The sequence below is a fragment of the Prionailurus viverrinus genome, chromosome C1 (genome assembly GCF_022837055.1).
Source record: "Prionailurus viverrinus isolate Anna chromosome C1, UM_Priviv_1.0, whole genome shotgun sequence".
NCBI classification, from domain to species: domain Eukaryota; kingdom Metazoa; phylum Chordata; class Mammalia; order Carnivora; family Felidae; genus Prionailurus; species Prionailurus viverrinus.
The window spans coordinates 56,148,982-56,169,791 of NC_062568.1; positions in this window are offsets into that span (position 1 = coordinate 56,148,982).

Sequence of the window (20,810 nt, forward strand, 5' to 3'; positions counted from 1 at the left end):
TTTAGGAATTCGACCGAGGGACCTTCCCCAAACTGTGCTATCAGCCTCTGCTCCACCAACCAGACCTGTCAGAGAGGACATATCTTTGGGTTAAGACATTAAAGTCCCCTTCCTTTCAAAATGCACATGCCTAACCTTGAAGTAGAAACTCCATAAGGAAGCTATTCTCTGTCACTAAGAAGCTAACAAGACGGTATTAGTCAAAAGTGTTAGGGCGCCTGGGTGGCTCAGTTGGTTAAGCATCCGACTTCGGCTCAGGTCATGATCTCACGGTCTGTGAGTTCGAGCCCCACATCGGGCTCTGTGCTGACAGCTCAGAGCCTGGAGCCTGTTTCGGATTCTGTGTCTCCTTCTCTCTCTGACCCTCCCCCGTTCATGCTCTGTCTCTCCCTGTCTCAGAAATAAATAAACGTTTAAAAAAAAAAAAGTGTTAACACCTGCAGTATGCCTGGGAGGAAGCCATAGTTTTCATGCTGAGTAGCCAAAGGGCAACAGTGCTCTGGTCTTTTCATTTTCATTCTACCTAGCCTGTTGCAGTTCATAAAAACGAACTGATTAGTTCCTAGTGCACTATTCCTCTTAGCCATGAAGCCGTCAGTATTTCAGGGGACTACCTACAAGGAGGCCTACTGCCATTGCCATTATGGCGGACATCATCACCCAGCACCTGAGCTTGCTGTCTCCCTTCCCTATGACTTGTGGAAAGAAAGCCAGGGTTTAAATCCGGACTTTAACTTGGGATCCTTGAACGTCCTTGAAGTCCACACCAATCTGTTGTGGAAATAAGGTGAGACTGCACTGCTTTGGGGAAAGAGTCCATAACTTTCATCAGGTACTAAAAGGATCCATGAGCCCCCAAAAACTAAAGAACCACTGTTTTAGGAGAAGAGCACTGAAACCAAAGTTAGTACAAGTCCCAGGGAGATGCTGATAACAAAAACATAGCCAAACTGCTTTTTTTCTTCTTAGACCACAAGAGCACTCTTTAAAAAAACGATGCGTATACGAATGTGACTAAGAACAGGCTCATTATGTTTAACCGGCCTGTAATATTTTTACCTCGTTTGTAATTTCTTTAACTTGTTAATCAGTTAAGAATTTCTGACTAGGATGAAGTCATTAAAGTAATAATTTAAGATTTCCTTCTTTAAAATGGCTTGTATTATCCTAGAAGATTGATCAATCTTCCATTTTGAAAGTACTGCACCATTTTATTTTGAACAACACAACTGAGAACCCTATTTTGGCCTTGTCAGACTGCTAAACAGAAAATATTGAGCTGCATGGAAGCCATCCTGCCCAGTTTTATTTTGACCTTCTTTTCCTTAGCTTTTATATATATATATATATATATATATATATATATATATATTTCCTCTGTGTTTAGAAATGCATTATTTATTACTCAAACTAAAGCAGTAATTTGTGTCTTTTAATGTAAAAATCTCTGCCAATTCAACTAGCTTCCTGAATCAACGAAAATGATATTATTAGGTGTTACTTAAAAAAAAGAAAAGAAAAAAAAAGCAGCTTCTTTTAAGAAAGCAGCTTCTCTGTTCAACCTTCACCTTGTTTCCTTATCCATCTATCTCCCTCTGACATGCAAATGCTTTCATCTCATATTTCTGTACCTTCAGGTCCTTCCAGTCCTTGACCCATAACCCCATAGAAAAACTAATTTTGGCATGTGAGTCAGGCCTTTCCAGGTTGTAACTTTGAGGGAAACAGCCCACAACTGGCCTGAGAGAAACTGTAAGCTGGAATGACATACCCTTCCGTTGGGATGTCTGTCCAGAGCTGGTTGAACATATATCCAAGCTCATGCATTATTAGCTCCTTCAATACCAACTCTTAAAAGAGGTTTGTTAAATTTATCATTAATAGAAGGACATAGTTTTCAGGAGGTAGTAATTTTTTCTTTTCTTTCTTTTTTGAGAGAGAGAGAGAAAGAGAGAGAGAGAGAAGCACAAGTGGGGGAGGGGCAGAGAGAGGGAGAGAGAGAACCCCAAGCAGGTCCCTCACTGTCAGCACAGAGCCTGACACAGGGTTCATTTTCACAAACTGTGAGATCATGACCTGAGCTGAAATGAAGAGTCAGACGCTTAAGTGACTGAGCCACCCAGGCACCCCCAATTTTTTCATTTCTTAAATGGTCACCTTTGAGGTTTGGTTGTTTGAGGTTTGTTTTTACCCTTCCATGTCTGCAAAGAACATTGAATCTCTCTGCCTTTCCAATTCTACTGACTATAGCAAAGCAAACACCTGATGATGTGAAAGCAGGTAAGTCCAAAACCCCTTGACATCATTCCTACATCTCAGGCACGTCCCACCTTAGGAGTGCTCACCTCCTCTCAATAGAAGCCCAAAAACTTTCCCTGTTCCCCTTGCAGCTACGCCTCACCCATGTGATCTGGGATCCACCAGTTAGGTGGTCTTACATAAGGCTTCATTTGGAAATGCATCACAGAGGAAGCCAACTGGGCAGAATCCATTTACTAGAAAGGGTCATGGTGCGTGTCCAGCTTTCAGGGGCACCAGCGGCATGAGCTAGACCTAGAGGCAACAACAGAGGCCCTCTGCTGCTTCCCTCTTGGGATGTGATTGGTCTGAGCCTTCTTCTGGTTTCCTGTCCTCCACACTTGACTCTCTGGCCGTCCTCGAGATTTTAAGAGTGTCTACATACCCTTAATAAAGTCCTTTTCTGCTTCAACTGCTGTGAGTGGGTTCTGTCGTTGGTAACCAAGATCCTTGACAGATACCGTGCCCATAGAGCCCCACATGATCTCCAGGCAGCCTGCCTCTCTCATTGTATCTGGCAGTGTCCTTCCCTTCTCACGGGACTTCATCCCCCTCTTCGAATGAGCTAAGCTCTTTCCTGCCCCAGGCCTTCACTCAGGCTCACCCCTCAGCTGAGAACACTCTGTCCCTGCTCTAAACCCTAGCTCCTCGCTAAAAGGAGAACACAGCTCAAACCGACAGGTTAGGTCCCCTTTGTGCACATCCTCCTCGCACCCTATACTTGCCCTTCATGACACTTACCACAATTGAAATTAAGTACTTAGTTGGCTAATTAATGTTTTTCTCCCCAAATAGACTGCAATAATTATAATAATAACTAACATTTGTTGAGCTCTTTCCAAATACCTGGAAGCCTTCTAAGCATTTGACATAGATTATCTCATTAATCGCCACTGCAGCTCTGGAGAAAGTATTATTACAACACCCATTTTACAAATGGGGAAACTGAGGCTTAGAGAAATTAAATTTAAAAAATCCAGGGCCACACAAAAAAGTATGTTCTGGAGCCAGGAAATCTGACTCCAGGTCACGCTCTTAATCCCATCTGTGGTCTCTGTAGTGGGTGCCTGACCACCTCCTCCAGAAGCTGTGCACGATAAGGGGTGCCTGGGTGGCTCAGTCGGTTGAGCATCCGACTTTGGCTCGGGTCAGGATCTCACAGTTTGTGAGTTCAAGCCCTGTGTCAGGCCCTGTGCTGACAGCTCAGAGCCTGGAGCCTGTTTCAGATTCTGTGTCTCCCTCTCTCTGCCCCTTCCCCACTCATGCTCTGTCTCTCTCTGTCTCTCAAAAATGTATAAACATTAAAAAAAAATTTTTAGAAGCTGTGCAAGATAAGCCATTGGAAGTGGGGGAGAAAATATGGAATTTATCTCTCTATATGTATTTGTATATTTATTTACCTCATCCTAATTAATTTATTTTGTATGCCCATTTTATAATGTGTGTAATACATTTTATAATGTCCATGACAGCAATATATTGCGTAATTTATAAGTAAATAAAAACAACATAAATAGGCTCAATTTTTTTCCTACAAGGGTGAGCAAAGACTCAAGTTTGGAGGCCACTGCTCTCAGCTCTGAGAAAACAGGACTCTTACTCACCAGTGGAGCCCCAGCAGCTAACGCAGGGCCCAACACATGGCAGATAGCCAATAAATATGTGTTGACTGAATAGTTGTCTGTCTGACAGGGACACAGCAGTAACTAAGAGGAAGAAAGTGCTGATGTCCATTTGTAAGTTAGGATTTCCAATATTTTTGAGTCTCTGAAGACTTCCTTGCTCCTTCTCAGATTCTGAATCTGAGGTCAGTTTTCATCCATGCTGGTAGATTGTCCACTCCTAGCACAGAATAATTTTCAGTTGAGCCACAGGTCTTGGCAGTCCCTCGGTCAGCCTGTGTTTTTTTTCTTTTCTGGATTTTTATGTTTTATTTTATATTTTAGGGGCGGGGGGAGAGCATGCAAGCAGGGGAAGGGCAGAGGGGGGCAGAGAGAGAGAGAATCTCAAGCGGCTCCATACTCAGCGCAAGACCCTGGGATCATGACCTGAGCTGAATCAAGAGTCAGACGCTTAACCGACTGAGCCACCTGTGGTTTCCTTGATTATTTTGCACTGACCCGCTGTCATTGACAGTGAAGCCTGGACGGGGGCTGGTGGTGCAGGGTGCAGCTCGGGGACATGCCAAGTCACCTGTGGAAAGTCTGCACCCAGTTCCTCTCTCTGCCTCTGCTAACCTCCCACTCAAACTATCTGAGCTCCTCCCTTCCCTGCAGTTACAAAGGCTCATGGGGACGTGGGGTGTGGGGGGCTGGACCTGAGCGAGGAAGGAACAGACAACTGGGCTTTTATCAAAGAGTGCCAGGGACCAACAATATGAGAACATGACCTTCTACCTGCTCTGATAAAGGGGTGGTTGAAGTGAAGCATCACTGAACAAATTCTTGCTAAATTAAAAACTAATTAAAATCACCATCTAACGTGGGAAAGATGCAACTAGCCAGACGCATGGGTGTGGATTTCCCACAGGGCCCTTGAAAGCTCTGCTGTGGACATAGGTTCATACCCCGTAAATGTTATTCTTCAGTCATTTTTAGAATTCTGCAACCGTTGAACTGTTTTTAGATGTTTGTGGGTTGTTTCTTCTTTAAAAACCTAAGAAATGGGAGGCTGTGTGGGGTGGAGGGGCAGCATAAACAGCCTGCGGAAACATCAGAGCTAACCACCAAAAGAAGAATCGGGGGTCAGAGATCTCAAGGTCAGGGAAGGTGAGCCTGGTGAAGAGGCCAAGGGCTATATTTACACTCATAAGTGCGCCCCCCCACAGAAGGCGGCCCCACAGGGTCAACTGACTGGTGAAATCATTCCTGGGGCCCCACAGACCAGGTTCCCACTGGCAGCCTTGCCATGGGCCGGCTTCTTGGATCTCCACCACCTTACACGCTGCCTGTGGGGTGCAAGCACTTGTCTCAGTCCTTTGTGCTGCCCTCGCTAGCGAGACAGGAAGCAGCTAGTAACTGCCACAGCGTGGAACTGGGTGTTGACAAAGGCCACTCCTGCAGCTGCACCCCTCCTGTGTGTCAGAAAACCAGTGAGCTTTGCCTTCCAAGTCTTCTGTGCAGAGAGAACTCTGAAGCCGGCATTCTGCACAGGGCCACCTGCCAGACTCCTTTGAAGCAAATTTCTCATTTATTTAAAACATAGGAAATTTGATGGAAACCTTCAATGCATTTTATTTTTATTTTTTTTAATTTATTTTATTTTAATTTTAAGAGAGAGCTTGAGTGGAGGAGGGGCAGAGAGAGAGAGAGAGAGAGAGAGAGAGAGAGAGAAAGAGAGAACCTGAAGCAGGCTCCGGGCTGTCAGCACAGAGCCCAACTTGGGGCTTGATATCACGAACTGTGAGTCAGATGCTTAACCGGCTGAGCCACCCAGGCGCCCCACCTTCAATACATTTTAAAAGAAATTTTAGGGGCCCCTGGGTAGCTCAATTGGTTAAGCGTCTGACTTTGACCCTGGTCATGACCTCATGGTTCATGAGCTCCGGCCCCACGTCAGGTTCCATGATGACAGTTCAGAGCCTAGAGCCTGATTTGGATTCTGTGTCTCCCTTTCTCTCTCTAACCCTCCCCCACTCGTGCTCTGTCTCCTTCTCTCAAAAAAAAAAAAGTAATAAACATTAAAACTAAATAATAAATAAATAAATAAATAAATAAATAAATAAATAAAATGTATTTTAAATATGTCTCAAAAAACATGTTATGGAATACATTTGAAGATAATTTCTCTCCAAATATGTATTCCATATGCATAGTTATCAATTCAGTAATCATTTAGTTAGAGCTTTCTATGTGCCAGGCAGTGTGGTAATTGCTGGGAATGCAAAATGCAACAAGTACACACACACATATAACATATATATATATATATGTATGTATATATGTATACGTATATATATATACGTATACATATATGTATATATATATATATATATATATATACGTATATATATATGTATATTCACACACACACAAATTCATACCCTGTTAAGTTTGAACGGAAATATTAGCCATCTAATCTTGACATCAAATAAATTAATTGGTTAACACCCAAAATGATAGTAGGAAAATATCTGTTCCACTCATTGCCAAGCTAGTGGCTCTTAATCAAGTGTATGCACTTGAATCACTGTGGGAGCTTTTCTAAGGTACTAATGCCAAAGCCCCACCTCAGACCCACTAAATCAGAATTTCTGAAAACAGACCCCAACAATGCATCCTTTGAAAATACTCCGAGGTTGTTTTGAAGCTCTCCTCTTTTGCAGAGCCACTGATCTAAATGATTAGTAACAATAACAGAACAGGTGAGATCCACATCAGCTAGTTACAAGTAGCCGCTTCAAAACCAAGTTTCTTTGTGATTTTTAAGTAATTGCCATTCAGTGTGATCATTTAATAAGCAGGGGCTATGTGGTGGGTGGAAGGTACTTTCGGCTAAAGGGTGGATCCGAAGGACGGCAGACACCATGACTGAGACGTCCAGGACAAAGAAGACAGGGAGTCTAGGCAGGACACGAGGGAACTAAGACAGGGGGACTACATCCAGTGCTTAAGTGGTGCCCCAGAAATAAAATCCATCCCAGTCACCTCGAGAGGGGCATGGGGGAACCACAGATCGTGTCCAAACCTTCTCACTAGGACAAGGGTCTATATTCCACCATCGGTTCAAGGACCGGTTCTGGCAGACCCAAGCAATGCCAGGCCCTACTAGCTGGTAGATGGGCAAGGAAGGGCCACTATTCTCCACACTAAAAAACTGGGGCAAAAACAAAGAAACATTAGTGCCAGGGAAACCCACTTATTTAAAGAGTTTCATTTTCACACAAGAAAAGGATGCAAAATAACAAATGCTTATAAAGCATTTACCACGGGCACTGTTTTAAGTACCTTGAGAGAATGAACCCATCGCCACTATTAGATGCCCTCACGTTGGGGAGCCTGGTCTCAGTTAAAGCAGCTCCAGAAAGAAAGGTTTTAAAAAAAAAACCTTGTTTTTGTCAACAAAATTCTCTGTTTCTGCTCTGGTGGTGCCCCCCGCCCTTCAGTACATTGAGTTTTGGACATTCCATCCATGCCACAGGTCAACGTTAGACATGCTTGGGCCAATGTCAACATTAACCCCCTTCAGCACGATCATCCTGTGATTAGCAAAGGACTCTAAACAAGGCTTTCTAAGAAGAATAGAATGTGAGCTACAAATGTAAGTTACATAGGTAATTTTTACATTTTCTAGTAGCCACATTAAAATAAGTAAAAGGGGACCTTAACATTGTTTTTAGCCCCATACATCTAAAATATTATCACTTTAATATATCTATATGAAAAGATATTTATGTATTTTTATAGCTTATATTCTTTTTTCATGGTAAGTCTTTGAAATCCACTATGCATTTTGTACATAGCACATCTCAATTCAAACCAGCTGCATTTACTTGTTTTTTAACTCTATTGAGGAATAACTGGGAATAATTGATAAATAATTATTAATTTGATAAGTTTAACTTGATAAATTAAATCAAATAATTAATTTGATAAATTATATATATTATTGATATATACTTTAAGCATAAAACTAGCTACATCTCAAGTTCCTAATAGCCACATATGGCCAATGGCTTCCATAATGGACAGCACAGCTCTAGAGGAAGGTAAAAAGTAGCTGCAGGGTCAGGGTCAGTATCCAGAATCATCTCCCAGGGCTAACTTTGGAGGCAGTAACGCTTTTTTTTTTTTTTCTTAATGGAAGCTATTTTTCCTTATACTCTCATCCTTAGAAGATAGGAATCCATCACCCATGGCTTGAATGTTTTCTTTTTCAACGTGCTTTAATTACTTCGGATAATTCTTTTATATTTTAGTTGTCTTATGCAGAAACTTTTCTTTAAATGGGCCAAAGCTAGTCCCATCAGTACTTCCTTGTATCAATCTCTGGAATTTGGTGAATCAGAGCTTTGAGGTATCTCGGACTCCCTAATGAGGCCTTCAAGCTGTCCCAGGAAGGGGCCCAACCTTTCAAGGACCCAAGATTTTAAACATACAGTTGCTTTTGTACATCCTGAAGCCCCTTTTGGTCTCAGTGTTTGCCTTTTTCTGCATGTTTTCTCAGTCTTTTTTTTTTTTTTGAAGTTTTTTTTAAAAAATTTTAATGTTTATTTATTCCTGAGAGTGAAAGAGAGAGACAGACAGACAGAGAGCAGATGGGGGAGGGACAGAGAGAGAGGGAAACACAGAATCCAAAGCAGGCTCCAGGCTCTGAGCGGACAGCACAGAGCCCAAAGCAGGGCTGGAGCCCACGAACCATGAGATCATGACCTGAGCCAACCCAGCCACACAGGCTCCCCTCGGTCTCTTTTGATGTACAAGGACCAAGGTAGCTCTCAGCATTCCAACTGTAGATGGCACACAATTTAGTGCAGAAATTACTTTTATTTTTTTTAATGTTTATTTATATTTGAGAGAGAAAGAGCGAGAGAGCATGTATAAGTGGGGGAAGGGGCAGAGAGACAAAGACAAAACCTGAAGCAGGCTCCAGGCTCCTGGCTGTGAGCTGTCAGCACAGAGCCCAACTTGGGGCTCGAACTCAGGAGCAGTGAGATCATGACCTGAGCCGAAGTCAGACGTTTATTCGACAGAGCTACCCAGTCGCCCCAGTGCAGAGATTACTTTTAGAGTTTATATCTATTTCAATCATGCCTACCTTTTCTGCACTCCCCTGCCTTCCTTTTTTTTTTTTTTCCCAACGTTTATTTATTTTTGGGACAGAGAGAGACAGAGCATGAACGGGGGAGGGGCAGAGAGAGAGGGAGACACAGAATTGGAAACAGGCTCCAGGCTCTGAGCCATCAGCCCAGAGCCTGACGCGGGGCTCAAACTCCCGGACCTTGAGATGGTGACCTGGCTGAAGTCGGACGCTTAACCGACTGCGCCACCCAGGCGCCCCAGCTTTTTTTTTTTTTTTAACTGTTGTCACACCTCAATAAGCATATCACATTCATAAAATCCAGGATCCTTCTCAGTGGGCCTTCTTACTTTTGAAGAACAAATTCTTTGAGAAGGCAGATCAGAATTCCAAAACCTCAAGCATCAACAGGGAGCGGCCAGTCTGACAGTTATTACCATGTACAAACTTGCCTAATATTTTTTTTTATCCTGAAACTCACTTTGGGTGACTAATATCCCCTGGGATAGGCCAGACATTTGGTTCCTACCTACCCCACCCAAATTCCCAAGTGGGTCTCAAAAACATGTTCTGTTCATTTTTTGTGTTCTAGAACCTTCAAAGCCAAAGCTATACGGTGGGCATAATACTTCCCTCCTACTGCACCAGCTGGCCTTGATGGAGAGGCCTTGGAAGGACAGCTGATGTGGGGCTTGATGTTTCAGTCGTGGGCAGCCATGGTCCATGAAGAAGGAAAGCCCAACCTGCTGGTACAACGCCATAGACAGGGAGGGGTGTCGCTGTCAGGATTCTGAGAGGGACACAGAAGGAAAAGAAGGGGAGGACAAATGAAAAGAGAGAGAAATGGGAATGGGTGAGGAGAAATCAGCTGGCTGGTGGAAGAGAAACAGTCTGTGGAACAGCAGGATTTACACGCAGAAAATATGGAAGGCAGACATTGGAGCATTCCTTCAGGATGCCCCTGTTTGCTCCCTGCAGGATGCCCTTTCCTGTTGAAGTGTTTAAAATGCTAAGTATGGGAAAGACTGAGCAAAGCTGGGAGGGGGAGAGGGGAAATTGGTTATTCCTCATCTCATTTGATCAGTTAGACAATGCTCGGTGCCACCGAGGGATCAGCAATTTGACATTACCTTCCTGCTCTCTGGGACTGTACTTCCTTCTCTCCCCCCCCTCCCCCCACCGTAGGGCTCAAGACTTTAATTATAGGGAAGGTGAAGGGCTTGCATCTGTCTGGAAAACAAGGCGGGCATTTTTTTCTCCGCTCCTTTTAAATCCTGGGATTTTCCATCATTAGCCATCAAATGAATTCTTAAGGAGTTTCTTGCTAATCCTTGTCTGGGTGATTCTAGACACACACACACACACACACACACACACACACACACACAGCGTAAATTCAGGCTGGAGTACACAGCAGGCAGTCCATTATTGACAGCAGAAATTCTGAAATCTTTTGTTCAAAGAGGAGGACTTTTCCTGGGGTTTTTCAAGTAATAAGCAGACAAGAAGCTAGGGAAGCAGTTTTCGGCGGTGACGGGGCTGCTGGCATCAACTGTGGTGCTTGTGGCTGCCTGGTCCCTAAGCCGCCCTGTGGGGAATGACTGATCTACTCCAGCTGACTCATGACTCAGGCCATTATCTGAGTAGTGTGTTGGTCTCCAGGGCCTATCACCCAATGGGGGCTGCAGTAGAAGGGCTCGCAGAATCAGAAGGCAGATAATTTGTCACAAACCCTACAGGCTCTATTTTCTGGTCAAAAGTCATTCTCTCTCCTACCTTTCAGAGACCATTAGCTGTTAGCACAGACCTGATGATTTTTCAACAATTTATTTGGCCTACTAAACTCTTGATCTAAGAAAATTACTGACATAGTTCATGGCTTTTACAATTGAAGATAGTCCCACGCAGGAGAGCCCCTTCAATCCAAGGTTTGCAGCAATATTTATAAATAGGCCATTGGGCACTGGTTGGGATGAGCACTGGGTGTTCTATGTAAGTGATGAATCACTAGAATCTACTCCTGAAGCCAAGACTACACTGTATGTTAACTAATTTGAGAATAAATAATTCTTTTTTTTATTTTTTATTAAAAAAAAATTTTTTTTCAACGTTTATTTATTTTTGGGACAGAGAGAGACAGAGCATGAACGGGGGAGAGGCAGAGAGAGAGGGAGACACAGAATCGGAAACAGGCTCCAGGCTCTGAGCCATCAGCCCAGAGCCTGACGCGGGGCTTGAACTCACGGACCGCGAGATCGTGACCTGGCTGAAGTCGGACGCTTAACCGACTGCGCCACCCAGGCGCCCCGAGAATAAATAATTCTTAAAAAGGGGGCCATCAGGCACTTGGGGGTCTCAGTCAGTTAAGCATCCAACTCTTGGTTTCTACTCAGGTCATGACCTCGCATCAAATCCCCTGCCTAGGATTCTCTCTCCCCATCTTTTTCTGCCCCTCTTTCACTCATGCTCTCTCTCTGTCTCTCTTTCAAAAAATAAATAAAAATGGGCCATCAACTGGGGCGCTTGGAAGGCTCAGTCGGTTAAGTGTCTGACCTCAGCTCAGGTCATGATCTCATGGTTCATGGGTTCGAGCCCTGCGTTCGACTCTGTGCTGACAGCTCAGACCCTGGAGCCTGCTTCGGATTCTGTGTCTCCCTCTCTCTTCCCCTCCCCTGCTCACACTCTGTCTCTCTCTCTCTCTCAAAAATCTATAAACATTAAAAAAAAATTTTTTTTAGTGGGCCATCAACTGATAAATGGACATTTTTAAGTGTGGTCATCCCCACAATGAATATTATTCAGTCACGTGAAGGAATGACGCGCTAAGACTTGCAACAACATGGACAAAGTTTGAAAACCTCATGCTAAGTGAAAGAAGCCACAAAAGGCCACCTGTTGTATGATTCCACCTATATGAAATATCTCAAACAGGTAAATTCATAGAGAGAGGAAGCAGATTATCAGTTCCCAGGGACTGAGGAGAGAAGGAAGAAAGGAGCGACTGCTGAAGAATACAGGGTGTCCTTGTGGGGTGAAGAAAATGTTTTGGAACTAGATAGTGTGACTGTTGCACCACATTGTGAATTGATGAAATGTCACTAATGGTCAATTTTATGTTACGCGAATTTTGCCGCATTTTTTAAAGAGCCAATGAGTTAAAAAAAAAAAAAAAAAGGAAGCCATATTAACCATCATCTTTAGCAGAGGCCTTCATTCTCTTCATTCCTGAATTCAGCCTTGTTAAAAGCTCTCCTGAGTGAATCAACCACCAATTTTCCCAATCAACCCCATAAAGGAAGTATTTGATTAAGTGGGCCAATGCCAGACAACTGCTGTGTACAATGACCTTGGTCTGTATTAATCATCAAAATGCTGCTGTCTCAATGCAAGCCCCCAAAGGCTTCTCGCAAAGGTGGTGGAAAGCAGTCACATGGAGATTTTCTTCAAACCAGGGAACAACCCGAAGATTCATTTCACCCTGAGAACTTCCCTTCACTGAAACACAAAGGTGGTTCGAAGACCTGAGCTTTTCATTGCATGCCTTCTTTTGTGTAAACAAAACAGCACATGTGAACATGGATATGGATATGGCGGTGTATGCACAGATGTGTTTCAGGACCAAAACAGAAACTTGTCAACAGTGTCCCCTGAGGGAGAGAGACTGGGGCAGAGCAACATCATTTGTTATGTCGTACTTTTTATTTTTTTCTTAATGTTTATTTTTAAGACAGAGAGAGACAGAGCTGGAGTGAGGGAGGGGCAGAGAGAGAGGGAGACACAGAATCCGAAGCAAACTCCAGGCCCTGAGCTGTCAGCACAGAGCCCAACGTGGGGCTTGAACCCATGAACCGTGAGATCGTGACCTGAGCTAAAGTCAGACACTTAACCAACTGAGCCACCCAGGTGCCCCTGTGGTGTACTTTTTAAAGTCATTTAAGTTCTCTGGTTATGTAATTATATGACCTTAATAACATATATTTCTATATTATATTTGCACATAAATATAGATAATATATAAATATAATATAAAAATATATCAGCTGGGTCACTGGACTCTTTCAACTGGGTCTCATTAATTTAATCATTAGAAAGCAGTCTATTGAATTCAAATTGACAGACATGCTCACAGAACAACTCATGTGGACACTTCAAAAATGGCAATGACATAAAGAGTGGGAAAAAAAATTGCTGAGGAACTGTACCACATTAAAGGATGCTACAGAGAACTGGCAATGCAGTGCATGAGCCTTGTGGGATCCTGGGTCAGAAAGTCTTAACAAACTCTATAAAGGACGTTATTGGAACAATTGGGAAATTTCAATTTGGACTGCATATTAGATAATGGTACTCCTGATAGATCAATGTTTAAATTCCTGGAGGCGATCAATGTAAGAGATGGTAAGAGAATGAGTTTGCCTTTAGGAGATAAATGACGAAGGGGAGAGGGTTTAACATGTCTACGGTCAACTCCTGTGTGTGATTTTTGTTACATTAGTTGCAGCAACAATCAAAAAGCAGGAAGCCGTGGTGTGAAGTTTAAGTTCTCAGCCACCAAGCAGAAATTTCAGTAAAGCTTCCCTTACCCTTAATTTAATTACAAAACCAACATTCCCAATGCGGCAGTTTGCTCTTCCCAGGGGCCTCCAGGAGGCCAGCGCCAGGCGTTCTTCAGAGAGAAGCTGCCTGTTGCAGTCACCCTGTGCGGGTCAGCCCGTGCCCAGGCAGAAACAAGTCCTGGGAGAGAGCTTTCCGCAAAAGAGTTAGTTACATTCGGTAAGTTCACCAGGTGCCTGTTCTTCTCACCCCATCCATCCTTCACATTTTTACACATATGCTCATGCATGCACACACTTGTTACCACATATACCTCTGATGTTGCTGGGGGGTGATGTGACCTATAACAAATCCAGACCCTTTCGGTGCTTAGGCTCATAATAGACATCTCTAGCTCTTAGAGCAACCAGACAGATACTTTGTTTCCTAAGTAGACAGACCTGGCTTTGAATCTCAGGTCTGCCATTTATGTAGTTCGCTCATTTGACCAATGACTTAACCTCTCTAAGCCTCAACTTTTTTCATCTCTAAAATGGGGTGATAATCATCATTATCACTCTATTGGGCTGCTTGCGGATTGTGTGTGCACGTGGCCCAGCACATAGAAAGTACGCCATAAACGAGAATGTAATTACTTTTAAAAAATCTGTTGTTTTGAAGGGGACTGACTCTAATGTATGAAAATCAAAGATCATTTTAAGAAGTCACCTCAATTGTAGAGAAAGGATTATTTAGTGAGGGATGTAATTTTTCATGAACTATTCACTATGAGCAAAATCATTGAAAAATGATACTTTTAAAGGGCAAACTTATTACACAATGACACTTCCAAGGTTTATTATTCTTAGTATTTAACTACTTATCTCTTCAATTTTAACACAAAGCTAATCATTAATATTATCATATTCTAGAAGTAATTATTGTAAAAGCTTTTGCTGTTAATAGCTGAAGCCAACCTGGCTATTCCCAGTACCAAAGAAAGTAAAAGTGTTTATTTTTTTTTAGGCCTGACGTGAAAGAGATTGATTTTTGATGCCAAGAAATCACTTAGTATTCATGTGACTTCAACTTCACAGCATCTTGGAATATGTTTATCGTTAATCAAAATTCTTCCTGGAGGCAAAATGCCAACACCTTCTCTTCTCTTGTACCTTCCCTAACAAAACCCAAAGAGAAGTTAAAGACAAGGTCATGACCCACTGCTCATCAGCAGTGCAGGTGAACACTTTGCAGTGTCATAAACTACCATGAGCTGTAACCACTTTGAGTCCATTTCTTCTGGGTACCTCTTGCCTGGTGGATAATACCGTACCTAGCTTTCTGGTAGGGAAACGGAGGCACAGAAGTGGAATTAAAAGGCTAAGATCAGAATATCCATTATGATATAGGCCCCAGGACCCATCATTCATTGTACGAAATATGAAGGATCAATAGAGGATACACATACTTTCAAAACACCCTCTTACCTAAATTTCAACTTGCAGGCTAGGGGTGGGGAGTGGGTATTTTTTTACAATCAGTCTTGAGTTCAGCACAAATGAAGACAAACAATTTTTTTTAATTTTTAAACTGTTATCCAATAAGCATTCATTCAGTAAAATATATTTCTATAAGATTTACTGTGAACTTAATCATAGAAAAGTGCTGACACTATTTTAAGCACTTTATAAATATTAACTAATTCAGTCCTTATAATAGTCCTACGTTAAAAAAAAAAAAAAGAGGGGCGCCTGGGTGGCTCAGTCGGTTAAGCGTCTGACTTCAGCTCAGGTCACGATCTCGCGGTCCATGAGTTCGAGCCCCACATCAGGCTCTGGGCTGATGGCTCAGAGCCTGGAGCTTGCTTCTGATTCTGGGTCTCCCTCTCTCTCTGCCCCTCCCCCGTTCATGCTCTGTCTCTCTCTGTCCCAAAAATAAATAAACGTTAAAAAAAATTTAAAAAAAAGAGTCCTATATTATTATCCCAATTTACAGATGAGGAAATTAAGGCATGAAGAGATTAAATAACATGCCAGAAGTCATGGAATGATCCCTAAAGCACTTCATTAAAGAAAATTGCAGAATATTTTATATTTCTGTTAGAAAAAATGTAATATGCGCGCGTGTGTGTGTAAGTGCATAGAAAGAGGCCTAGACAGATACGCTTCAATCACTGTCAGTGATTACTTCTGGAGAGGGGAGGAGTGGGGTGCAGGAGATAAGGAGGACTTTCATAGTTTGCTCTCTTTACTTCTCTATCATTTGCACATTTTATAATGGGATTATTCCAGGCATTAACATTCATAATTTTTACCTTAGAAAAATCAAAGTTCTAGTTCTAACAAAGCCACCACAGAAATAAGCTTATCCTTCCTTTGAAGGCACATAAAACTCCATCTGTGATTTACTACTGCAGTAATCTCCATCAAAATTCTCAAACAAGAACTTTTGCATCAGGCTGGGTGCTGCTGTATATACTGTCTCATTGGATCTCTACAAAATCATCATAAGGGATAGATTCAAATTTTTATTAAAAAAATTTTTTTAAGTATTTGGCGGTGGGGGGGGCACCTGGGTGGCTCAATCGGTTGGGCGTCCGACTTCAGCTCAGGTCATGATCTCACGGTCTGTGAGTTCGAGCCCCGCATCGGGCTCTGTGCTGACAGCTCAGAGCCTGGAGCCTGTTCCAGATTCTGTGTCTCCCTCTCTCTCTCCCCCACTCACTCTCTGTCTCTGTCTCTCTCAAAACTAAATACACATTAACAAATTTTTTAAAAAGTATTTGGGGGCACTTGTGTCAAAAATGGAGGGGCACCTGGGTGGCTCAGTCAGTTGGGCGTCCGACTTCGGCTCAGGTCATGATCTCACAGTTCGTGAGTTCGAGCCCCACATTGGGCTCTGTGCTGACAGCTTAGAGCCTGGAGCCTGCTTCAAATTCTACGTCTCCCTCTTTCTCTGTTCCTCCCCTGCTCATGCTCTGTCTCTCTCTCCTTCAAAAATAAATAAAAACATTAAAAAAAATTTTTAAAAAAATGGAATGATTTATGTAGCGCATTACATAGTCCTTCCCTCATACCTCTTTCATCATTTCATCCTCCTAAAATATGGTGAAATAGAAGTTCAAGAGATTATTATTCCCAGTTTATGCATGTGGAATCTAAAACTCAAAAAAGGAGGGGTGCCTGGGTGGCTTGGTCGGTTAAGCGTCCGACTTCGGCTCAAGTCATGATCTCGCGGTCCATGAGTTCAAGCCCCGCGTCGGGCTCTGTGCTGACAGCTCAGAGCCTGCAGCCTGTTTCAGATTCTGTGTCTCCCTCTCTCTCTGCTCCTCCCCTGTTCATGCTCTGTCTCTCTCTGTCTCAAAAATAAATAAACATTAAAAAAAAATTAAAAAAAAAATAAAACTCAAAAAAGGATAAATACACTCACCCACGATCACAAGCAAATTAGGAGTATAAACTAGAAACAAGAACCAGGTCTCCTGACTCAACTGGTCCAATCACGTCTGCCATCTTAATTCCAACACTTGTTGGTACAGTGATTGGATGTGAGCTCTGGAAGGGACCTTAGTGATTATCTAACCCAGTGGCCCTCAGTCCTGGCTATGAAACAGAATCACCTGGAGAGCTTTTAAAATATATCATCCTAGACTGATTCAATCTGAACCCATACGGGTAAGGTTTAGACATTTGTATTTTTTATACACTCTTCGGTGATTTTAATGTGTAGTCTGAATTGAGAACCAACAATTTAGCCTTTAAGATGGCAAATCGGTGTCATTTGAGACATTAACTCTGATTCAACGAAATGACAGGAAAAGCTGTCTGAGCAGGGCCATGAGCTGGCATCTGGGCTCAGGGGGAGAGAGTACTGTGATCAGTGAGCAGTGTCTGCTGTGAGCACAGGAGGGGTAGGCCATGTGGGAGCTGATCCTGATCTAGGAGGAAACCGAGAGAAGCTAGAGAGCTTACATGACTTACCAAGGAAATGAAACTAGCAAGTGTCCCAGCCAAGTCTAAACCCGGGTCTCCCAACATCTAGCCCAGCCCTCCATTTTTTTATATAACTGAGTAGCTTCCAAACTGAATCACAACCACCAAGGTGTCAAACCAGACCCGTGGTTAACCTGACCATTAACTGTGTGGCACCCACCACCCACCTGCTGTTTTGTATACCTACATCCAGTGTCGCTCACACAGAACTGAAAAGAGACCCCTGAAACAGGCGTGGCCACAGTGGTCAAGTGGGCACCAGGCGCCTCTGGTACCAACTGCTTTCCACTGCTTTTGCCATTCAGGTTGGCCTTAAAGAGAGACAGAGGGAGAGAGGTAATGCCGAGGGAGCCTGGGGTTGAGACATAATGCCATAGCTTCGGTTTACTACTAAGCCACAGAGAGCCTGCTCAGGAGCATGCCTGGCAACAGACATCAACTACCTCCTGCAATGTTCCAGATACATCTCTCTGGCATCCAAATCACTGCCTGTCTTAGCAGCCTGTGGGGGTGGGTGGGGGAGGTGACTCGTGTGTGTGTGTGTGTGTGTGTGTGTGTGTGTGTGTGTGTGTGACTCAGAGATCTGTCATAAAGGCCCCATGAGTCATCCATTTCCTGACCAACACACAGTGGAGACAGCTTCAGGATGCACAAAAGCACAGGAAAAGAGCCTCTTGGCCAGAAGTAGGTTATATGTTTTCAGGAAACTGGTTACTTTTAATATAAACACACACACAGCACCCAAGCTAAAAGGCAACAAGTTTAGTGTCTCCTCATTGAGACAATGCTGTCCAAATGGTTTTGTCCCATTGTTTTCAATTGTGGCAAAATATGCATAACTTAAAATTTACCATTTTTGTTTTAACCATTTTTAGTGCCCAGTTCAGGGGCATTAAGTACATTCACATTATTGCGCAGGCATCACCACCATCCGTCTCCAGAACTTTTCCATCTTCTCAAACTGAAACTCTGTACCCATTAAACACCAACCCTCCATTCTCTCTCCCCCTCAGCCCTGGTAACCACCATTCTACTTTCTGTCTGTATGAATTTAACTAAGCTATCTGTCCATAACGTTTTACTTCATTAGTCATTTATCATTCCATTATTATCTTTGGCTTCTTGGGTTCTTTTTCTCAGAATCCCCTGAATATAAATAGAAATGGTTCTCTGAAGTTTCTATCCCTATTAGGTAGCTATAGATGGGGAAGCAGAGATGACCAGGGGATATTCAAAATGAACAAAGAAGTAAGCTTCAGGGTACCAAACCCAACATATTCTGGTCGCTTCTGCAAAGAGATACCAGTTTGCTACAATCCATTGCTTTCCCCAGGTGGGGAACAGTGGCTTTGAAAGACGGCCAGCATGGGAGCCACATCATGTCTATCGGGCTCCTACCTTGGCACTTTTTCTGGGAAACCAATGAAAGAAAAGCAGGACAAGCAATAAACATCGATGTCTTTGGCCCACACATTTAAATGGTTGTTAACACTCTGCCTCAAAATGCACCTGCAGACCAACACTCGCTCTACACAGCTCTGCAGGAAGAGGGAGGCCATGTCCACAAGGACTGTGGCTGCTTCCACTCAGCATCCCAGGGGCTATCTCACAGCATCGGTGGTATAGTGGTGAGCATCACTGCCCTCCAGGGGGAATCTCTCACAAAGCACACTGCCTGCGCACGGACACGGGTCTCAGGACCAATGTGGACAACCACGCAGCATATAGGCTTTGGGAGAATCAGCAAGAAGTTTACTTCTGAAAGAAGCCCTGTTGAGAATTTAAAGGTTTTTAACCTGGGGTCCATGGACACCTCACCCCACAGCCATGACCCGAAGAAAGTCAAAAATCTCCTGGCTGGTGACTGTTTTGAATTCAGACCATGAACCGACCAAGACAGATGTTGTAAGACACACAACAATATATGAAAGGTGAGATCCCTTCCAGCAAGGAGCCCACAGCCTGGTTAGGAAGCTGAGGCTCAGAGCGCGGGTCTCCGTCCAACTGAGATTGTGCCTGCTGGACACCGCAGCCATACCCCCTGGAGGAAGGTGCTAGCACAGCCGGGTCCTTGTGGGAAGAAAGGCTCTGGAGAAAGTTGAGTCTCAGGGGCCAATTGCTTTAAAATCAGTGGCCTTTTTGGAGCACAGTCACATCGACAGTTTTTTAAGTTTCTGTGCTTTGATCTCTGAAGGCAAGCCCCCGAGTTGCTGATCAGTGAGAGGAGACCCACCCTCCCACCAACCCTATTGTTGCCGAGAGGCCGCAGAAGCCCCCCAGTCACCCATTTCTAAAGGACCAGAGGCACCTCAGGGGCCTCACCTGTTGAACGCCACCCACAGAACAACTTGCAGAAGCGTTTCAAACGAACGCCCTTCCTCACGTCCTAGAGCAGAGACAAATGAAATGAATGGTTGCCCCAGAGGCTTTTATTTGTACGGATGTTAAAAAAAAAAAACAAAATTATAAATACCTTCCCAGATTTGTAGACAACTTGCTGTTGGTTTCTTCTCCTGTTGCCTGGAATGAAAGAACGGGAATGATGCAGAAATAAACCGCCTTAGGAAAATAAGAGAGTGGTAGCTTGATGGCAAATTGTGGCCCCCTAGTAAGCGAATACAGGCACGACATTGGGACACACTGCAGCCAGTGACCTTTTCAAAATTAAATATGACCATGTACCAAGCACACCTCCACCAACCTTCCCCTCCGGAAAACTTTTGAGTGGCTTCCCATTACTCTTAGGACAAAAGCCAAATCCCTCAATGGGGCCTCCAGGGCTTGCCTGCCTGTCCCTGCGCCTCTCCAGCCTCATTCCACTCCCTCCTCTCCCTGCCCCCCACGCCCACCCCTTCCTCCTTTCAGTTCTGTCCTGCATCTGCGGCATGCTCACCCCAGACTCCGAACCTTTATGCACGTCATTCCTCCTGCCGGGAATGCTGCTCCTGCTTGGTCCCTCAACGAGGGTAGGCACTTGTATTCTTGAGACCTCGACACAGACTTCACTGGCTCCTCTCCCTGGTGTGATTCTCTCTGTAACCACACCATCATGCCCCTGTCTTCACGCACCCCGTGAGGCTACCACCTTTTCCCATCACTGTTCATACTTCCTGTGAGATATGGTATAGGATGACAGATATCAAATAGACGTCTATTCCAATTTTCTACGTGCCTTCCTGTCCTGCAAAGCTAAAACCTAGTTTCCTGACTCCCTTGCAGCTATGCCTCCAAACGTGATTTGGGTTCCAC